Consider the following 8,057-nt stretch of genomic DNA (forward strand, 5'->3'; position numbering starts at 1 on the left):
TCCTCCTTTTATACCCACGAGGTGGGGCGGAGTTACGCCATGCAAATTCCGCAGACCCATGGCATTTCCTTGCCATTGGCTCGTTTTGTAATACTCGAAGTTGATAGGCTTTCTAAGCGAAACCCCATTCGTCGTCATCCGACGTAACGTCTCCGTTCCCTACTCAGGGAACGAGGGTTACATACGTAACCGTAGACGTTTTTAACTATTAAATGCATTAGACTTAAAATTAAAATAAAAGCGAATATTCGAAAATTCGTTTATTTAAATGCAGTTTTAACAAGCAACACGTTATTTTTTAAGATACGTTTACAATACAACTATGTACTAAAAACGGAAAAGTTTTTTCCATGTACAGATGACAACGTAATCAAAACGATCTCTGTTCACACGGATCCGCAAAACGACAATGTCACAGTTTCAATTAGTTTAAACTTTGTCTTCATTTGTGCTGTTTCTCCCTGCCTTTTCTGTTGACATGGTCGCAGATTTGATTTGGTTATTTAGTTCAGGTATGTGTCTAATCATTCTTGTTTGCATGTGTGTTTAAGTTCCCTTCGTTTCTGTTCATTGTTGTCGGGTCTCATTGATGTTTGGATGTGTGTTACATTACTCTCGCTCTGTGGATTTATTGCCGTATACTCCTCGTCTTCGTGTGTTATACCAACACAGTCCCTGACCGACTAAAACACTGTATTATGCATGCCAGACAAGTCGTTGGCGATGTCACTTTGTAAAGAAAAACTATGCGCCTGCGAACATACACATTCTTTTACAAAGCACTCGCACCAACTGTGCCTATAGACTAAACGTTTAGTGCAGTCACCACTTTCACAGATTCGCGTTTTTGTAGTTTACATTGAGATGATGACAGTATCATTTTCAAAAACTTGGACTTTGAAACCCGTTTTCAAAAGTTTGCGTTTCCAGGCCATCAAAACGCTGTTGTCGTGTAAATGAATGGGCAAATGCATAAACAGATTTCCATTTTAAGTTGAAAACGCTGTCATGTAAACGGCCACTGAATCACGACGTTTTTGTCACCATTTCTAAGCTTATGACTAGGCAATATACACAACAAGCTTATCTTAAGGTTTTCCTTTAGTTGAAAACAATAAACAATGTGTGTAAACAAAAAAATATACAGATTAAAACTATTTCAGCTCAAAGAGAGTGAAAAAAGAAAAAGCCCACTAATAAAGTAAACTGTGCCAATTATCGTACAAACGTACATAAAGCCTACACTTCAGTTGGCATATGTTTATGGTGTTTATATTGTTTCTCATGTTGAGAAAAACAAGAATATTCAAGTTATATAAGGTGTGCAGAGGAAGGGACACAAAGATAACGGTGTTTCTTAAAGCTTTGCGTAGCAACTTTAGCAACTAGTTAGATTAAAACATTCTTTTTAATGTAATTTTAATTTAAAAAATATTTTTATGCTCATAACCTGTTATAATTATGTTGACCAGAATTTTTTTATTATACACGTTAACTTATCCATTAGTACATGTTGCTACAGTGTTTATGATGTAATACATTTCATATACAATAACCTATTACTTTGTTGAAAAAATATAATAAAATAATATAAGATTTTGTTTTGTATTGATTACATTATGAACATTTTAGCAGTAATAACCTGGTGTATGTATGCAAGAATTATGCTCAAGGATTTCATCTAATAGTGGAATTTTCTGTGATATTGATTACAGTTTCTTTTTGTGTCACAGGAAACGTAATAACTGAGGATAGGGATCTCCATCGATGCTCACTCCCTTTTTTTCTCACTTTGTGTGAGATTTGTGCATTGATTTCCTGAATTCTAAGTATGCTGATATTGAAGGTGTTTTATTACATTTTTGCATTTGGGAAATGGTTATAGCCGATGTAAAGTACATTGCATTTAAGGTATGCATTTAATCAGTCCATGCATTCTCTGGGAATGAACTGAATCTTTCGCTAGCACTTGCTCTCAGATTAGAGTTACAGGAATTCTGTTTTAGGTCAAAGTGTGAACTTCTCAAAGTAAGTGTGTTGTGCTTGCGCTGTGACGGGTTAGAAAAACTTCCAAAACTAGAAATGGCTGAATCGTGGTCAGTGGACGAGAAGTGCAGACGTTCCTCTTGTTGGTTGCCGAGGAGCGGATAAACTATAACGATCAGTCATAATCCCACCCACTTTGAAGAGGTACTAACTGCAGTGGAAAAGCTACCGAGCTAAAGCGAACCGAGCCGTGCCGAGCCGAGTCGTACCACCCAGTGGAAAAGCGAAGCGAGCCGAACCGTACTGAGTCGTACCGTGCCGTACCCGTACCATGCAGTGGAAAAGCGCCATAAGTGACATTTAAGGAACACCCAGGTTCAGTCATGTGACAATGGCCCTCATTTATCATTCTTGCGTAGAAACGGGCCTATATGTTGGCGTAAGATTATGCTTACACTCCTCTCACCGCCTGATTTATGAAGCTGTGCGTAGGCTACCTTTGAAATCCAGGTGTACGCAATACCTGCCAATGATAAATGCCGCGGCTGAAAATGATCGTCATTAGAATAACACGCCCCTATATATTCAAGTATCCGCTTCCCCCACACCCTCATTTTACGCCATGAACACACGGAAGACGGCAAAGAAGATAAACTTCTCCGACGTGGAGATCGAGGCCGTTTCTCAATACCAAGTACGCAAACTTCGGACTTGCGTCCTTGGTAGTTCAGACTTGCGAAGTTCGACTCAGGAAAACGAACTCCCGAGGACGAGAGGACGCAAGTCCGGTTATTCTGCAAATGCAACAGCGGCGTTCTTGATCGCGTCACTCAGCATGCTCTGGCTACTCCAGTTATCTCTTTATGTATATTTTAGGCAACAATAAAATTAAATATGGTATAATACAACTCTGCCTCTTTTCATCAACAATAAAACAAAATATGTAATAAAACACAACTCTGCCTCTTTTCATTTAAAAAAAATCTTAAACATATTAATGGCCACACAAATGTGGTTCAGGCAACGTATATATTTATAACAACACGAAATATAAAACACAACCCTGCTTCTTTTTGTTTTCATTTTAAAAATATGAAACATTTATCATTAAAACTAACAGAGACAGGGTTGTGTCATTTTATTTGATTATACATGTAGGCCGCATTGAAGAGAATGTATAGTAAAATATATATAAAAAATATTCTTTATATTTTAGAATATATACATTTACACAACCATCTTTTTGTTAAATGTCAGAGGAGCCAGAGTCAGACTGGGGGAGGCCCACCGGATCCAAGCCTCCAGCTGACACCGAACGAGAAGAATATTTTCATTTATTCATTTAGCAGACGCTTTTATCCAAAGCGACTTACAATTGCTATATGTCAGAGGTCACACGCCTCTGGAGCAACTAGGGGTTAAGTGTCTTGCTCAGGGACACATTGGTGTCTCACAGTGGATTCGAACCCGGGTCTCTCACACCAAAGGCATGTGTCTTATCCACTGCGCTATCACCACCATTATTATATTGATTAAATATTATTATGATTTTATTATTATTGTTATTTAGAAGAAGAATGTCGTTGTTATTATTATTATTTGTATTATTATTATTATTTAAAAGAAGAATGTCATTTTGAAACGTCAGGTAAAGCGCACAGGCTCGCAACTGAAGGAATACATATGCCTACAAATCAAATGCTTTGGTAAAGTCACACAAATTAAACATTGAAGTCCATGTTGCACAAAAATAAACACTGAAGTTTATAATTACTATGTAGTTTTTTTCACAGTGGGTCATAATATGTCATATCTTTTAGTTTGTCAGTGCGTTTTGTGGTGTTAGGAATTGTTTTTCTGCGCATTTCCGCACTAACACAAAACGTGCGTACATGTACACCACCTCCTGACCTGGCGTAGGATTTGAGCGTGCCGTACGCCAACGTCCATATTGATAAATATCAAAGTCACCGTGGTTTTGGGTGTACGCCAGGTGTAAGCTGGAAATTTGGTGTACGCACTTTTGATAAATGAGGGCCAATGTGTGCATTTTTGTTGCCATGGTAACATTTCCAAAATGTTGGCCTGTCTAGTGTGCACATGTTGCAGTGTTTTAGCAATTTTTAAAAACGCTTGTTTTTGTTACTAAAGGTATGTTTCAACCCATGCAACAATTCTAATGTTTTAATAACATATCCTGGATTACACTTGACCTGATTTTAAAACATGTCTTGTACAAATTGATATAAAACAAGTTTTGAAAATGTTGTGGTGACGTGTCACATCGGGCTGTTAACCTTAAAACAGTCGGTGGAATTTTGATGTGACATATTAAGAAAAATGGTAATGAGCTGCTCAAATAATTTAGCTGATTCAATTATTTTAGTGTTATATATATTCTGCTGCTCAATTCAAAGCATATTTTAACATGTAAACAAACAAATGTCAAATTAATAACATTAATGAAATGTATTTTGAAATATTATGCATACCTGTAACTAATGTTATGCAATGTTATTGCACTACATGCATGTTCAACATGTTTACCTCCAGTGTGAGGTAGTTATTTATTTTTATTCAGTTTGCACATTTTCGAGTTTTGAAAAATAATCTAAAAATGTATTTCTGGTTAAACTGTATACCTGAAAAGGTAGAACTTTGATATGTTACAAAATAATTGTTGTAAAATTGAATGGTCACAGTAATGTGGTTTTGAAATACGTGGCAAAGCAAATAAAATGCAAAAACTGTATTAGTTGTGAAAAAGTTTTTAATTATCTTCCCAGAAAAGTTATAATTTTGAAAATGTTGTGGAAAAGAAAATAAACAGAAAAAAATGTTATTTAGCAAGAAAACTAACAAAATGTATTTTTTTTTCCAATGAGAAATAAAACCCCAATGTGACGTATATGTAACATTACAGATCTTTGACAAGGAGTGGTTGTATTTAAAAACAACTGCAGAAACATGTTTTAAGTGGTCCATTTAGTCTGTTTTACATGCCCAATTATTTTCCTATAAGGGGAAATTGGTCCGGGTTCTTATGGGTTAATAAGGGTATGTAACGGGGTATGATTTACTTCTGCAGTTTTTAAAAACAATTGTTTATTGGAAGATTTGACTGTTGACTGCAGAAAAGCTTTATTTTTAGGGGTTCTAGCACGAAATGCTGAAACCCTGTTGTAATTGTTCAGATTTATTATCATTTCATTCATTATTTCATTATTTCATTATTCATTTGTTCATTATTTATTATTATCGATTATTATTATTATTATTCCACTGCAAATCCTGGTCTTTGTGAAATCCTTGACCACTGCTGTCAATCAAAGTATTCATTAAATTTTTGAAATTATTTTAAAAATCTACTTTTTTAAACTTTTAAACATGGAAAAGTTGAAACTTGACATGTATCATCTAGAGATCCTCATGGAAAAATGTTATCAAAAGAATTTTGATCGAATTAACGGTTTAGCAGATACAGTTTTTATAGTTATCTGAGTAACATGTCTGTATATTCTGTGGACAAAGTAGAAACTTCACATAAAGCTCAGAGAATTAAATTAAATTCTAAACTATCAATCATTCAACTGAAAGATTAACGCTGTAATGCTACTGTTGTCCACTAAAGACACCCGCAGGATAAGAAATCTTTTAATCTAATCTTTATCAGTTCCCAGCATTGTTTGATAATTATTATTTTTATGGTGCACTGATAATATAATTAGTTTGCAAAGAAATGTGTAATGCTTAAATAGATCATTAAAATATATTTTCCCAAATATTTGTTTTTGTGTGTGTGTATGTTTAAATGGACTTACAATGGAAAAATTGCTTTGCTTTAGTGGAGATTACATAATTTTAAAATGATAGTGAGCCAATAATTGTAATTTTGTCATTCTACTAACTAATAAAGTTCTTTTTACTCAAGTTTGGCATTTGCATTCATATTTAGATATAAAATCACTATTATAACACTTAAAATCACATTTTGTCCAAGTTTATCACTTCATTTGTACTGAGCTCTCAGTTTTAACAATTGTGCCACATAACGATTATTGTGAAACATGAAAAATGTTATACAGAGGAGATTTGCAGTAAACATGGTAACCTATCGTTTATTTTAAATATATATATCTACATAAAAATGTGTGTGTCAGGGGTGGTGGTGGTGAAAGGAGCGAGAACTCGGGTGCAGATATGATGGGTTATTTATTAATAAAACAAAATACAAACAAAACTACCCCATAGGGGAAAACAAAAGACTTGACTTGACACAAGGGGTACATTCAACATATGACAACAGAACAGCACAGGACTGCAAACACAAGGAGATTAAATAGGGAGAACAAACAAAGGAGGTAACGAGGGAGGACAGGTGGGGCAAATGAACCAATAATCAGGTAACAAGATGGGCGGGGTTAGACAATCAACAGGAGAGCACATGTCACAAGGAAACATACATGAAAAGCCATGTGCTCACAACAAACATGACTAAAACACCAGCACATGGCCAGTAAAACAAATCACAAGCCATGTGCTCACACAAAACTAGCAGCCAATGAGAACACTCATAAGCGTGCAACACAGCACAAGACAAAAGATGAGTGTCAGGGCTCTGTCACAAAACCAAGAAATAGACAGAAGTGACAGAACCCTGACAGTGTGAGCATGCTTAGTGTGTATTCAGTAGTATTGTTTAAGCCTTTCATTCTTTTGTTTATGTGATTTTGATCATGGACATTTAATGTAATATTCAACAGTAATATTGATCTGCCTGCATTGACACTATTATACAAAAACTGAGCTGGACGATGACAGTTTACTTCAGAGTGGCTATATATATATATATATATATATAAATTAACTAAATTAATAACTTTTTTTAAACAAAAATGAAACATCACTGAACTTACTTAAGCTGGACTGTGACAATATTTTCTTCTGAAACAATTTTTTTTGCATTATTTTCCTGTTATCTCTGTAAAGCCGCTTTGAAACAATATGTATTGTAAGAAGGCTTTATAAATAAATGTGACGACTTTTGTAAATGATCACAACCAGGTAATATGTACGTACATAGCTAGCTAGCAAACATAGGCTGTTGTAACTAAGGGTAATGACAGTAACTCGCAATTGAGTAGGCGAACCACTGATGCTAATGCGCGCTAGTTATTATAGTGTTTGGAGAGGGGCTCCAGTTCATCATCGAGCCATGATTTCATGCCCGCCCAAAAAATCCTGAACACAAAAATGGTTAAAAACGGTTTAACCGTCTAATTCCACAATTCAGTACTACATAGTTCACCGTCTTTGTAAAGTGTTTTCAGCAATACATGTCTAACATTTGTAATGTTTAGAAACTGATGCAGGGAGGAGATCCAGTCAGATGATGAAATGACATCCAAATAATAAATGAAGAGTTAAATTAATTCATCCATAATCAGGATAAACAGTTTAATTAAGAAAAATAAATGTAGTTAAAATCACTTCTAATATTTTTAAGTTGCCTAAATAAAACATTATAATATAATAATTCTTAGCCTAAAGAGTTCAGTTCAGTTTCACTTTATTTAGGCCTATCCCTAGAAAGGAAATTTAGTGTGCAGCAGGATCTAAAAACAAAAACAAAATAAAAGCACCACCAGATGCCAACAACATTGTAAACACAACACAAGACACACATCAGTTGGTTGAGTGATCTCTCTTTGAAAAGGAGGAGCAAGAGTCCAAGGTATAGACTGACCTGTACATAAATTGATCTCCCTAATAGTTGCCTAGTTGCTTATTGGAACAGAGCTAAATTCCTCTTTCCATAGTATATTACATTGAAGCAGACACACAAGACACAAACATATCTAGTTTTCATGTTTTTACACTCTGAGGTGTTAGCTCATACACTGCAAGATGTTTAGCTAAGATAACATTAAATGACCACTTTATTCTGAGACATTAGAGCATTTGTGTTCTGTCGATCGATTGGCAATACATTAATAAATGTAATTACTTATTTAACATTTAGTTATTTGTCTGTCACATTGTTGCATTCTTAAAGATAGGCTAATAAACAA

The 8,057-nt window shown here is 34.9% G+C and overlaps 1 protein-coding gene and 1 long non-coding RNA gene across 6 annotated transcripts in view; both read left to right on the forward strand.

The window, feature by feature from the left end:
- Positions 1–8,057, forward strand: part of LOC143744282 (zinc-alpha-2-glycoprotein-like) — a 51,412-nt gene that overhangs the window by 18,144 nt on the left and 25,211 nt on the right. The window lies entirely within an intron of this gene.
- On the forward strand, positions 1,630–5,100 carry LOC143744280 (uncharacterized). Of its 2 annotated transcripts, none has more exons than XR_013205826.1 (3): positions 1,630–1,651; positions 1,734–2,057; positions 5,043–5,100. It is a non-coding gene; the product is annotated as an uncharacterized LOC143744280 (long non-coding RNA). The 2 variants fall into 2 exon arrangements; XR_013205825.1 differs by having other exon boundaries at positions 1,630–1,647.

The sequence above is a fragment of the Siphateles boraxobius genome, unplaced genomic scaffold (genome assembly GCF_051911475.1).
Source record: "Siphateles boraxobius isolate OS27281-9 unplaced genomic scaffold, OSU_SipBor_1 2, whole genome shotgun sequence".
In the NCBI taxonomy this organism is placed as follows: domain Eukaryota; kingdom Metazoa; phylum Chordata; class Actinopteri; order Cypriniformes; family Leuciscidae; genus Siphateles; species Siphateles boraxobius.